This window comes from Pseudophryne corroboree, chromosome 4 (genome assembly GCF_028390025.1).
Source record: "Pseudophryne corroboree isolate aPseCor3 chromosome 4, aPseCor3.hap2, whole genome shotgun sequence".
In the NCBI taxonomy this organism is placed as follows: domain Eukaryota; kingdom Metazoa; phylum Chordata; class Amphibia; order Anura; family Myobatrachidae; genus Pseudophryne; species Pseudophryne corroboree.
The window spans coordinates 17,070,499-17,083,148 of NC_086447.1; the positions used below are offsets into that span (position 1 = coordinate 17,070,499).

Genomic DNA, 12,650 nt, shown 5'->3' on the forward strand with positions numbered 1-12,650 from the left:
TTTCTCTGCCTGCATAATTTTTTTTCTCTGCAACCCCATGCTAAATTGTGCTTCCTGTTTTTTATAAAATGACTTAATCAAATCTGACTCTGATTGCATCAGAGAAGGCCAGGTACCCTACACTATAAGAGGTGGTTTGAAATTTTGACTTGTCTACTTAAAGATCAGCAAAATTTGATCACAAGTTCAATTATGTCACTGGGTGGTATTGAACCACCAGCCTTTCGGTTAACAGCCGAATGCGCTAATCGATTGCGCCACAGAGACAGCTTGCAAAAGCATGTACTGACAAAGGCTAAAAAGCATTCATCTAGAAAGTTTCCTAGAAAAAGGTTAAAAAGGCAATAATCTGGAGAGTTTTGCAAGATTTTTCTTCCATTGACCAACGAAGAAACACATTGGTACTTTCACATGATGAGTGAGTACTTCAGGATCTCTGGCACTTACATGAGCAGCAGAGTGGCGCAGCGGAAGCGTGCTGGGCCCATAACCCAGAGGTCGGTGGATCGAAACCATCCTCTGCTACGTGCACTTATTTTTTTGTTAATTAAATTCTTCCAAACTGGAATTGATATTTTGACTCTTTTATTTTTACTTAAAGTACAATAACTTTTAACATTTTAATTTGTTTTAATAGTATATTGACAGCATTGTTTTCTTTCAGAAATCCACTTAATTTTCTTTACCCTATTACTGAAATGGTAATTGACAAAAACAAGCTACATTGTCACCAGAAGAGCAATGCAAAATGTACAATTGATATTTCAAAATCATCTTTCCATCTTGAATTTCAATGATGCATTGGGGCAACGATTTTGTGAGAAACATCTTCACCCTTAAAGAAAGATTTTCTTAACTTTTACCTGTGTGCTGATTAGATATCACCTGGTTTTCACATTAAACAGATTCCCACTTGAGAAAGCAGCAAGGATGCAGTGAGGTTTATGTTTCCTGGTGTCAACCTGTATTATTTCAGTGGACATTGTAATGAGGATGCATCTTGCTGCCTTTCCAATGAAGCAAGTTTTAATCAGTAATAGGTGAAAAACCATTCCTACAAAGGTGTTAATCAGAGACTTGGCTTTGTGGACACTTTTCAGAGAGCAAATGTGTTAGCATAAAAATAAAGCCATAAAATGGAGAGCTGATTAATCACTCAATTGGATTTCTCTGCCTGCATATTTTTTTTTCTCTGCAACCCCAATGCTAAATTGTGCTTCCTGTTTTTTATAAAATGACTTAATCAAATCTGACTCTGATTGCATCAGAGAAGGCCAGGTACCTTACACCATAAAAGGTGGTTTGAAATTTTGACTTGTCTACTTAAAGATCACCAAAATTTGATCACAAGGTCAATTACGTCCCCGGGTGGGATTGAACCACCAACCTTTCGGTTAACAGCCGAATGCGCTAACCGATTGCGCCACAGAGACAGCTTGCAAAGGCATGTACTGACAAAGGCTAAAAAGCATTCATCTAGAAAGTTTCCTAGAAAAAGGTTAAAAAGGCAATAATCTGGAGAGTTTTGCAAGATTTTTCTTCCATTGACCAACGAAGAAACACATTGGTACTTTCACATGATGAGTGAGTTCTTCAGGATCTCTGACACTTACATGAGCAGCAGAGTGGCGCAGTGGAAGCGTGCTGGGCCCATAACCCAGAGGTCGGTGGATCGAAACCATCCTTTGCTATGTTAATTAAATTCTTCCAAAACTGGAATTGATATTTTGACTCTTTTATTTTTACTTAAAGTACAATAACTTTTAACATTTTAATTTGTTTTAATAGTATATTGACAGCATTGTTTTCTTTCAGAAATCCACTTAATTTTCTTTACCCTATTACTGAAATGGTAATTGATAAAAACAAGCTACATTGTCACCAGAAGAGCAATGCAAAATGTACAATTGATATTTCAAAATCATCTTTCCAGCTTGAATTTCAATGATGCATTGGGGCAACGATTTTGTGAGAAACATCTTCACCCTTAAAGAAAGATTTTCTTAACTTCTTACCTGTGTGCTGATTAGATATCACCTGGTTTTCACATTAAACAGATTCCCACTTGAGAAAGCAGCAAGGATGCAGTGAGGTTTATGTTTCCTGGTGTCAACCTGTATTATTTCAGTGGACATTGTAATGAGGATGCATCTTGCTGCCTTTCCAATGAAGCAAGTTTTAATCAGTAATAGGTGAAAAACCATTCCTACAAAGGTGTTAATCAGAGACTTGGCTTTGTGGACACTTTTCAGAGAGCAAATGTGTTAGCATAAAAATAAAGCCATAAAATGGAGAGCTGATTAATCACTCAATTGGATTTCTCTGCCTGCATATTTTTTTTTCTCTGCAACCCCATGCTAAATTGTGCTTCCTGTTTTTTATAAAATGACTTAATCAAATCTGACTCTGATTGCATCAGAGAAGGCCTGGTACCCTACACTATAAGAGGTGGTTTGAAATTTTGACTTGTCTACTTAAAGATCAGCAAAATTTGATCACAAGGTCAATTAAATCCCTGGGTGGTATTGAACCACCAGCCTTTCGGTTAACAGCCAAATGCGCTAACCGATTGCGCCACAGAGACAGCTTGCAAAAGCATGTACTGACAAAGGCTAAAAAGCATTCATCTAGAAAGTTTCCTAGAAAAAGGTTAAAAAGGCAATAATCTGGAGAGTTTTGCAAGATTTTTCTTCCATTGACCAACGAAGAAACACATTGGTACTTTCACATGATGAGTGAGTTCTTCAGGATCTCTGACACTTACATGAGCAGCAGAGTGGCGCAGCGGAAGCGTGCTGGGCCCATAACCCAGAGGTCGGTGAATCGAAACCATCCTTTGCTATGTGCACTTATTTTTTTGTTAATTAAATTCTTCCAAAACTGGAATTGATATATTGACTCTATTATTTTTACTTAAAGTACAATAACTTTTAACATTTTAATTTGTTTTAATAGTATATTGACAGCATTGTTTTCTTTCAGAAATCCACTTAATTTTCTTTACCCTATTACTGAAATGGTAATTGACAAAAACAAGCTACATTGTCACCAGAAGAGCAATGCAAAATGTACAATTGATATTTCAAAATCATCTTTCCATCTTGAATTTCAATGATGCATTGGGGCAACGATTTTGTGAGAAACATCTTCACCCTTAAAGAAAGATTTTCTTAACTTCTTACCTGTGTGCTGATTAGATATCACCTGGTTTTCACATAAAACAGATTCCCACGTGAGAAAGAAGCAAGGATGCAGTGAGGTTTATGTTTCCTGGTGTCAACCTGTATTATTTCAGTGGACATTGTAATGAGGATGCATCTTGCTGCCTTTTCAATGAAGCAAGTTTTAATCAGTAATAGGTGAAAAACCATTCCTACAAAGGTGTTAATCAGAGACTTGGCTTTGTGGACACTTTTCAGAGAGCAAATGTGTTAGCATAAAAATAAAGCCATAAAATGGAGAGCTGATTAATCACTCAATTGGATTTCTCTGCCTGCATATTTTTTTTTCTCTGCAACCCCAATGCTAAATTGTGCTTCCTGTTTTTTTATAAAATGACTTAATCAAATCTGACTCTGATTGCATCAGAGAAGGCCAGGTACCTTACACCATAAAAGGTGGTTTGAAATTTTGACTTGTCTACTTAAAGATCACCAAAATTTGATCACAAGGTCAATTACGTCCCCGGGTGGGATTGAACCACCAACCTTTCGGTTAACAGCCGAATGCGCTAACCGATTGCGCCACAGAGACAGCTTGCAAAAGCATGTACTGACAAAGGCTAAAAAGCATTCATCTAGAAAGTTTCCTAGAAAAAGGTTAAAAAGGCAATAATCTGGAGAGTTTTGCAAGATTTTTCTTCCATTGACCAACGAAGAAACACATTGGTACTTTCACATGATGAGTGAGTACTTCAGGATCTCTGACACTTACATGAGCAGCAGAGTGGCGCAGCGGAAGCGTGCTGGGCCCATAACCCAGAGGTCGGTGGATCGAAACCATCCTTTGCTATGTGCACTTATTTTTTTGTTAATTAAATTCTTCCAAAACTGGAATTGATATTTTGACTCTTTTATTTTTACTTAAAGTACAATAACTTTTAACATTTTAATTTGTTTTAATAGTATATTGACAGCATTGTTTTCTTTCAGAAATCCACTTAATTTTCTTTACCCTATTACTGAAATGGTAATTGACAAAAACAAGCTACATTGTCACCAGAAGAGCAATGCAAAATGTACAATTGATATTTCAAAATCATCTTTCCATCTTGAATTTCAATGATGCATTGGGGCAACAATTTTGTGAGAAACATCTTCACCCTTAAAGAAAGATTTTCTTAACTTCTTACCTGTGTGCTGATTAGATATCACCTGGTTTTCACATTAAACAGATTCCCACTTGAGAAAGCAGCAAGGATGCAGTGAGGTTTATGTTTCCTGGTGTCAACCTGTATTATTTCAGTGGACATTGTAATGAGGATGCATCTTGCTGCCTTTCCAATGAAGCAAGTTTTAATCAGTAATAGGTGAAAAACCATTCCTACAAAGGTGTTAATCAGAGACTTGGCTTTGTGGACACTTTTCAGAGAGCAAATGTGTTAGCATAAAAATAAAGCCATAAAATGGAGAGCTAATTAATCACTCAATTGGATTTCTCTGCCTGCATAATTTTTTTTCTCTGCAACCCCATGCTAAATTGTGCTTCCTGTTTTTTATAAAATGACTTAATCAAATATGACTCTGATTGCATCAGAGAAGGCCAGGTACCCTACACTATAAGAGGTGGTTTGAAATGTTGACTTGTCTACTTAAAGATCAGCAAAATTTGATCACAAGGTCAATTACGTCCCTGGGTGGTATTGAACCACCAGCCTTTCGGTTAACAGCCGAATGCGCTAACCGATTGCACCACAGAGACAACTTGCAAAAGCATGTACTAACAAAGGCTAAAAAGCATTCATCTAGAAAGTTTCCTAGAAAAAGGTTAAAAAGGCAATAATCTGGAGAGTTTTGCAAGATTTTTCTTCCATTGACCAACGAAGAAACACATTGGTACTTTCACATGATGAGTGAGTACTTCAGGATCTCTGGCACTTACATGAGCAGCAGAGTGGCGCAGCGGAAGCGTGCTGGGCCCATAACCCAGAGGTCGGTGGATCGAAACCATCCTCTGCTATGTGCACTTATTTTTTTGTTAATTAAATTCTTCCAAAACTGGAATTGATATTTTGACTCTTTTATTTTTACTTAAAGTACAATAACTTTTAACATTTTAATTTGTTTTAATAGTATATTGACAGCATTGTTTTCTTTCAGAAATCCACTTAATTTTCTTTACCCTATTACTGAAATGGTAATTGACAAAAACAAGCTACATTGTCACCAGAAGAGCAATGCAAAATGTACAATTGATATTTCAAAATCATCTTTCCATCTTGAATTTCAATGATGCATTGGGGCAACGATTTTGTGAGAAACATCTTCACCCTTAAAGAAAGATTTTCTTAACTTCTTACCTGTGTGCTGATTAGATATCACCTGGTTTTCACATTAAACAGATTCCCACGTGAGAAAGCAGCAAGGATGCAGTGAGGTTTATGTTTCCTGGTGTCAACCTGTATTATTTCAGTGGACATTGTAATGAGGATGCATCTTGCTGCCTTTCCAATGAAGCAAGTTTTAATCAGTAATAGGTGAAAAACCATTCCTACAAAGGTGTTAATCAGAGACTTGGCTTTGTGGACACTTTTCAGAGAGCAAATGTGTTAGCATAAAAATAAAGCCATAAAATGGAGAGCTGATTAATCACTCAATTGGATTTCTCTGCCTGCATAATTTTTTTTCTCTGCAACCCCATGCTAAATTGTGCTTCCTGTTTTTTATAAAATGACTTAATCAAATCTGACTCTGATTGCATCAGAGAAGGCCAGGTACCCTACACTATAAGAGGTGGTTTGAAATTTTGACTTGTCTACTTAAAGATCACCAAAATTTGATCACAAGGTCAATTACGTCCCCGGGTGGGATTGAACCACCAACCTTTCGGTTAACAGCCGAATGCGCTAACCGATTGCGCCACAGAAATGGCTTGCGAAAGCATGTACTGACAAAGGCTAAAAAGCATTCATCTAGAAAGTTTCCTAGAAAAAGTTTAAAAAGGCAATAATCTGGAGAGTTTTGCAAGATTTTTCTTCCATTGACCAACGAAGAAACACATTGGTACTTTCACATGATGAGTGAGTACTTCAGGATCTCTGACACTTACATGAGTAGCAGAGTGGCGCAGCGGAAGCGTGCTGGGCCCATAACCCAGAGGTCGGTGGATCGAAACCATCCTCTGCTATGTGCACTTATTTTTTTGTTAATTAAATTCTTCCAAAACTGGAATTGATATTTTGACTCTTTTATTTTTACTTAAAGTACAATAACTTTTAACATTTTAATTTGTTTTAATAGTATATTGACAGCATTGTTTTCTTTCAGAAATCCACTTAATTTTCTTTACCCTATTACTGAAATGGTAATTGACAAAAACAAGCTACATTGTCACCAGAAGAGCAATGCAAAATGTACAATTGATATTTCAAAATCATCTTTCCAGCTTGAATTTCAATGATGCATTGGGGCAACGATTTTGTGAGAAACATCTTCACCCTTAAAGAAAGATTTTCTTAACTTCTTACCTGTGTGCTGATTAGATATCACCTGGTTTTCACATTAAACAGATTCCCACTTGAGAAAGCAGCAAGGATGCAGTGAGGTTTATGTTTCCTGGTGTCAACCTGTATTATTTCAGTGGACATTGTAATGAGGATGCATCTTGCTGCCTTTCCAATGAAGCAAGTTTTAATCAGTAATAGGTGAAAAACCATTCCTACAAAGGTGTTAATCAGAGACTTGGCTTTGTGGACACTTTTCAGAGAGCAAATGTGTTAGCATAAAAATAAAGCCATAAAATGGAGAGCTGATTAATCACTCAATTGGATTTCTCTGCCTGCATAATTTTTTTTCTCTGCAACCCCAATGCTAAATTGTGCTTCCTGTTTTTTATAAAATGACTTAATCAAATATGACTCTGATTGCATCAGAGAAGGCCAGGTACCCTACACCATAAAAGGTGGTTTGAAATTTTGACTTGTCTACTTAAAGATCACCAAAATTTGTTCACAAGGTCAATTACGTCCCTGGGTGGGATTGAACCACCAACCTTTCGGTTAACGTCCGAATGCGCTAACCGATTGCGCCACAGAGACAGCTTGCAAAAGCATGTACTGACAAAGGCTAAAAAGCATTCATCTAGAAAGTTTCCTAGAAAAAGGTTAAAAAGGCAATAATCTGGAGAGTTTTGCAAGATTTTTCTTCCATTGACCAACGAAGAAACACATTGGTACTTTCACATGATGAGTGAGTACTTCAGGATCTCTGGCACTTACATGAGCAGCAGAGTGGCGCAGCGGAAGCGTGCTGGGCCCATAACCCAGCGGTCGGTGGATCGAATCCATCCTCTGCTATGTGCACTTATTTTTTTGTTAATTAAATTCTTCCAAAACTGGAATTGATATTTTGACTCTTTTATTTTTACTTAAAGTACAATAACTTTTAACATTTTAATTTGTTTTAATAGTATATTGACAGCATTGTTTTCTTTCAGAAATCCACTTAATTTTCTTTACCCTATTACTGAATTGGTAATTGACAAAAACAAGCTACATTGTCACCAGAAGAGCAATGCAAAATGTACAATTGATATTTCAAAATCATCTTTCCATCTTGAATTTCAATGATGCATTGGGGCAACGATTTTGTGAGAAACATCTTCACCCTTAAAGAAAGATTTTCTTAACTTCTTACCTGTGTGCTGATTAGATATCACCTGGTTTTCACATTAAACAGATTCCCACGTGAGAAAGCAGCAAGGATGCAGTGAGGTTTATGTTTCCTGGTGTCAACCTGTATTATTTCAGTGGACATTGTAATGAGGATGCATCTTGCTGCCTTTCCAATGAAGCAAGTTTTAATCAGTAATAGGTGAAAAACCATTCCTACAAAGGTGTTAATCAGAGACTTGGCTTTGTGGACACTTTTCAGAGAGCAAATGTGTTAGCATAAAAATAAAGCCATAAAATGGAGAGCTGATTAATCACTCAATTGGATTTCTCTGCCTGCATATTTTTTTTTCTCTGCAACCCCAATGCTAAATTGTGCTTCCTGTTTTTTATAAAATGACTTAATCAAATATGACTCTGATTGCATCAGAGAAGGCCAGGTACCTTACACCATAAAAGGTGGTTTGAAATTTTGACTTGTCTACTTAAAGATCAGCAAAATTTGATCACAAGGTCAATTACATCCCTGGGTGGGATTGAACCACCAAGCTTTCGGTTAACAGCCGAATGCGCTAACCGATTGCGCCACAGAGACAGCTTGCAAAAGCATGTACTGACAAAGGCTAAAAAGCATTCATCTAGAAAGTTTCCTAGAAAAAGGTTAAAAAGGCAATAATCTGGAGAGTTTTGCAAGATTTTTCTTCCATTGACCAACGAAGAAACACATTGGTACTTTCACATGATGAGTGAGTACTTCAGGATCTCTGATACTTACATGAGCAGCAGAGTGGCGCAACGGAAGCGTGCTGGGCACATAACCCAGAGGTTGGTGGATCGAAACCATCCTCTGCTATGTGCACTTATTTTTTTTGTTAATTAAATTCTTCCAAAACTGGAATTGATATTTTGACTCTTTTATTTTTACTTAAAGTACAATAACTTTTAACATTTTAATTTGTTTTAGTGTATTGACAGCATTGTTTTCTTTCAGAAATCCACTTAATTTTCTTTACCCTATTACTGAAATGGTAATTGACAAAAACAAGCTACATTGTCACCAGAAGAGCAATGCAAAATGTACAATTGATATTTCAAAATCATCTTTCCAGCTTGAATTTCAATGATGCATTGGGGCAACGATTTTGTGAGAAACATCTTCACCCTTAAAGAAAGATTTTCTTAACTTCTTACCTGTGTGCTGATTAGATATCACCTGGTTTTCACATTAAACAGATTCCCACTTGAGAAAGCAGCAAGGATGCAGTGAGGTTTATGTTTCCTGGTGTCAACCTGTATTATTTCAATGGACATTGTAATGAGGATGCATCTTGCTGCCTTTCCAATGAAGCAAGTTTTAATCAGTAATAGGTGAAAAACCATTCCTACAAAGGTGTTAATCAGTGACTTGGCTTTGTGGACACTTTTCAGAGAGCAAATGTGTTAGCATAAAAATAAAGCCATAAAATGGAGAGCTGATTAATCACTCAATTGGATTTCTCTGCCTGCATAATTTTTTTTCTCTGCAACCCCATGCTAAATTGTGCTTCCTGTTTTTTATAAAATGACTTAATCAAATCTGACTCTGATTGCATCAGAGAAGGCCAGGTACCCTACACTATAAGAGGTGGTTTGAAATTTTGACTTGTCTACTTAAAGATCACCAAAATTTGATCACAAGGTCAATTACGTCCCTGGGTGGTATTGAACCACCAGCCTTTCGGTTAACAGCCAAATGCTCTAACCGATTGCGCCACAGAGACAGCTTGCAAAAGCATGTACTGACAAAGGCTAAAAAGCATTCATCTAGAAAGTTTCCTAGAAAAAGGTTAAAAAGGCAATAATCTGGAGAGTTTTGCAAGATTTTTCTTCCATTGACCAACGAAGAAACACATTGGTACTTTCACATGATGAGTGAGTACTTCAGGATCTCTGGCACTTACATGAGCAGCAGAGTGGCGCAGCGGAAGCGTGCTGGGCCCATAACCCAGCGGTCGGTGGATCGAATCCATCCTCTGCTATGTGCACTTATTTTTTTGTTAATTAAATTCTTCCAAAACTGGAATTGATATTTTGACTCTTTTATTTTTACTTAAAGTACAATAACTTTTAACATTTTAATTTGTTTTAATAGTATATTGACAGCATTGTTTTCTTTCAGAAATCCACTTAATTTTCTTTACCCTATTACTGAATTGGTAATTGACAAAAACAAGCTACATTGTCACCAGAAGAGCAATGCAAAATGTACAATTGATATTTCAAAATCATCTTTCCATCTTGAATTTCAATGATGCATTGGGGCAACGATTTTGTGAGAAACATCTTCACCCTTAAAGAAAGATTTTCTTAACTTCTTACCTGTGTGCTGATTAGATATCACCTGGTTTTCACATTAAACAGATTCCCACGTGAGAAAGCAGCAAGGATGCAGTGAGGTTTATGTTTCCTGGTGTCAACCTGTATTATTTCAGTGGACATTGTAATGAGGATGCATCTTGCTGCCTTTCCAATGAAGCAAGTTTTAATCAGTAATAGGTGAAAAACCATTCCTACAAAGGTGTTAATCAGAGACTTGGCTTTGTGGACACTTTTCAGAGAGCAAATGTGTTAGCATAAAAATAAAGCCATAAAATGGAGAGCTGATTAATCACTCAATTGGATTTCTCTGCCTGCATATTTTTTTTTCTCTGCAACCCCAATGCTAAATTGTGCTTCCTGTTTTTTATAAAATGACTTAATCAAATCTGACTCTGATTGCATCAGAGAAGGCCAGGTACCTTACACCATAAAAGGTGGTTTGAAATTTTGACTTGACTACTTAAAGATCAGCAAAATTTGATCACAAGGTCAATTACATCCCTGGGTGGGATTGAACCACCAAGCTTTCGGTTAACAGCCGAATGCGCTAACCGATTGCGCCACAGAGACAGCTTGCAAAAGCATGTACTGACAAAGGCTAAAAAGCATTCATCTAGAAAGTTTCCTAGAAAAAGGTTAAAAAGGCAATAATCTGGAGAGTTTTGCAAGATTTTTCTTCCATTGACCAACGAAGAAACACATTGGTACTTTCACATGATGAGTGAGTACTTCAGGATCTCTGATACTTACATGAGCAGCAGAGTGGCGCAACGGAAGCGTGCTGGGCACATAACCCAGAGGTTGGTGGATCGAAACCATCCTCTGCTATGTGCACTTATTTTTTTTGTTAATTAAATTCTTCCAAAACTGGAATTGATATTTTGACTCTTTTATTTTTACTTAAAGTACAATAACTTTTAACATTTTAATTTGTTTTAGTGTATTGACAGCATTGTTTTCTTTCAGAAATCCACTTAATTTTCTTTACCCTATTACTGAAATGGTAATTGACAAAAACAAGCTACATTGTCACCAGAAGAGCAATGCAAAATGTACAATTGATATTTCAAAATCATCTTTCCAGCTTGAATTTCAATGATGCATTGGGGCAACGATTTTGTGAGAAACATCTTCACCCTTAAAGAAAGATTTTCTTAACTTCTTACCTGTGTGCTGATTAGATATCACCTGGTTTTCACATTAAACAGATTCCCACTTGAGAAAGCAGCAAGGATGCAGTGAGGTTTATGTTTCCTGGTGTCAACCTGTATTATTTCAATGGACATTGTAATGAGGATGCATCTTGCTGCCTTTCCAATGAAGCAAGTTTTAATCAGTAATAGGTGAAAAACCATTCCTACAAAGGTGTTAATCAGTGACTTGGCTTTGTGGACACTTTTCAGAGAGCAAATGTGTTAGCATAAAAATAAAGCCATAAAATGGAGAGCTGATTAATCACTCAATTGGATTTCTCTGCCTGCATAATTTTTTTTCTCTGCAACCCCATGCTAAATTGTGCTTCCTGTTTTTTATAAAATGACTTAATCAAATCTGACTCTGATTGCATCAGAGAAGGCCAGGTACCCTACACTATAAGAGGTGGTTTGAAATTTTGACTTGTCTACTTAAAGATCACCAAAATTTGATCACAAGGTCAATTACGTCCCTGGGTGGTATTGAACCACCAGCCTTTCGGTTAACAGCCAAATGCTCTAACCGATTGCACCACAGAGACAACTTGCAAAAGCATGTACTAACAAAGGCTAAAAAGCATTCATCTAGAAAGTTTCCTAGAAAAAGGTTAAAAAGGCAATAATCTGGAGAGTTTTGCAAGATTTTTCTTCCATTGACCAACGAAGAAACACATTGGTACTTTCACATGATGAGTGAGTACTTCAGGATCTCTGGCACTTACATGAGCAGCAGAGTGGCGCAGCGGAAGCGTGCTGGGCCCATAACCCTGAGGTCGGTGTATCGAAACCATCCTCTGCTATGTGCACTTATTTTTTTGTTAATTAAATTCTTCCAAAACTGGAATTGATATTTTGACTCTTTTATTTTTACTTAAAGTACAATAACTTTTAACATTTTAATTTGTTTTAATAGTATATTGACAGCATTGTTTTCTTTCAGAAATCCACTTAATTTTCTTTACCCTATTACTGAAATGGTAATTGATAAAAACAAGCTACATTGTCACCAGAAGAGCAATGCAAAATGTACAATTGATATTTCAAAATCATCTTTCCAGCTTGAATTTCAATGATGCATTGGGGCAACGATTTTGTGAGAAACATCTTCACCCTTAAAGAAAGATTTTCTTAACTTCTTACCTGTGTGCTGATTAGATATCACCTGGTTTTCACATTAAACAGATTCCCACTTGAGAAAGCAGCAAGGATGCAGTGAGGTTTATGTTTCCTGGTGTCAACCTGTATTATTTCAGTGGACATTGTAATGAGGA

The 12,650-nt window shown here is 36.7% G+C and overlaps 6 non-coding genes across 6 annotated transcripts; 3 read left to right on the forward strand and 3 right to left on the reverse strand.

Annotated features, from left to right (window-relative positions):
* Positions 1-1,359: 1,359 nt before the first annotated feature.
* On the reverse strand, positions 1,360-1,433 carry TRNAN-GUU (transfer RNA asparagine (anticodon GUU)). The gene has a single exon. It is a non-coding gene; the product is annotated as a tRNA-Asn (tRNA).
* A 186-nt stretch (positions 1,434-1,619) lies between these two features.
* TRNAM-CAU (transfer RNA methionine (anticodon CAU)) lies at positions 1,620-1,691 on the forward strand. Its single transcript has one exon. It is a non-coding gene; the product is annotated as a tRNA-Met (tRNA).
* Positions 1,692-3,679: 1,988 nt separating this feature from the next.
* On the reverse strand, positions 3,680-3,753 carry TRNAN-GUU (transfer RNA asparagine (anticodon GUU)). Its single transcript has one exon. It is a non-coding gene; the product is annotated as a tRNA-Asn (tRNA).
* Positions 3,754-4,846: 1,093 nt separating this feature from the next.
* On the reverse strand, positions 4,847-4,920 carry TRNAN-GUU (transfer RNA asparagine (anticodon GUU)). Its single transcript has one exon. It is a non-coding gene; the product is annotated as a tRNA-Asn (tRNA).
* Positions 4,921-7,441: 2,521 nt separating this feature from the next.
* On the forward strand, positions 7,442-7,513 carry TRNAM-CAU (transfer RNA methionine (anticodon CAU)). The gene has a single exon. It is a non-coding gene; the product is annotated as a tRNA-Met (tRNA).
* A 2,261-nt stretch (positions 7,514-9,774) lies between these two features.
* Positions 9,775-9,846, forward strand: TRNAM-CAU (transfer RNA methionine (anticodon CAU)). The gene has a single exon. It is a non-coding gene; the product is annotated as a tRNA-Met (tRNA).
* Positions 9,847-12,650: the final 2,804 nt, after the last annotated feature.